At 31.7% G+C, this 1,355-nt stretch overlaps 1 long non-coding RNA gene across 1 annotated transcript; it reads left to right on the forward strand.

Annotated features, from left to right (window-relative positions):
• The first annotated feature begins 188 nt into the window (after positions 1 to 188).
• Positions 189 to 966, forward strand: LOC110443999. Its single transcript, XR_002462175.1, has 3 exons — positions 189 to 236; positions 409 to 475; positions 929 to 966. It is a non-coding gene; the product is annotated as an uncharacterized LOC110443999 (long non-coding RNA).
• Positions 967 to 1,355: the final 389 nt, after the last annotated feature.

A 1,355-nucleotide genomic window follows, 5' to 3' on the forward strand; every position in this document is an offset into this window, starting at 1 on the left:
CACGTATGTGACTAACCATTACCTGTGAACGATACACGTATGTGAATAACCATTACCTGTGACCGATACACGTATGTCAATAACCATTACCTTTGGTCAGCATAAACCTGTGACTAGTAGATGTGACTGACCAGAAGCTGTGACTGATTGGTGTTATTTTTTTACCATTTACGCTCTTATTAATTCCAGATACCGTGAAGTTCGAGAAGAGTGTTACAGAGTACGATTGCACAAGGGTAAATATTGAATTATCCCCTTGTACTGAACTGAACATATCCTACAGACACACAAATATCCATACAATACTTATATATATAGCATGTAAACACACATATAATTAACTTTGAATATCTTAATGTTTGCCCACTGATAGAGTAGTAATTAATTAGTTTCTTATTATAATTCTAGGCTTACGTGCCCACTCCGGAAGTACAGAATGAATTGAAAAGAATCTCCGGCAAACTCGATGATTGCTGTAAGTTATGTTTAGTGTGTTAAGTTTTGTACTGGGTGTGTGCTGACTGTTATACTTCTATGTATGTTAAAATCACAGTTAACTTTCGTGTGGAAAACTTTACTGAAATTGATTGATTTTGCTCCAATAGATGTGATTCAATTGTATACCAATTGCGTGTACTGTAAGAACTACTTAATATAATAATGAAATTATTAACAAAAATATTTATCACAGAAAAAAACCCCATTAAGTTGTAGTTTTAAGATTTGTAACGACTTAGTGCTGTTATATTATAACACATGCGTACTTCTGCTATGTTAATTAAAATTACTGTTCAGCATATTTATAACTCAGTCTTACTAAAACAAAGAAGAAAATATCATCATTTTACATTTTTTATTGATAATGCTATCGGTTATTTGTTACTTTCTTGTTAAGCTATTTTATTGATTTTATATTTTGTATGTGTAGTGTATGATGACTACAGACGGGAGATCGACACTCTCAAGGTAAGAACTACTGTTCCTTATAATAAGAGGTGTTATGAATATTAAATGCAATTTTACAGTTCTTTGCCAAGTTCAATTAAGTCATCTCCATCAAAATGTTTACTCTAAATAAGCATGCTTAATTACATAGCACTGTTTCGAAATGGTAACAAAGTCAATACAAATTTGGCATGATAGAAATTATATGAGATTACGCCCATTCGCGATCGCATGTCATCGAATTTGGACAAAATGTTTTAGAGTTATGCCCCTTTTCATATCAATGTTTGTGAAAACATTGAAGTTCACTGAATACAATTTTGTCTGAAAACTCTAAGTTGTCCTTTATCATCCTATATGTAAGGATCATTGGTCTGCCTTTACACTATATATATATATATATATATATA

Source organism: Mizuhopecten yessoensis, unplaced genomic scaffold (genome assembly GCF_002113885.1).
Source record: "Mizuhopecten yessoensis strain PY_sf001 unplaced genomic scaffold, ASM211388v2 hete_35930358, whole genome shotgun sequence".
Classification (NCBI taxonomy): domain Eukaryota; kingdom Metazoa; phylum Mollusca; class Bivalvia; order Pectinida; family Pectinidae; genus Mizuhopecten; species Mizuhopecten yessoensis.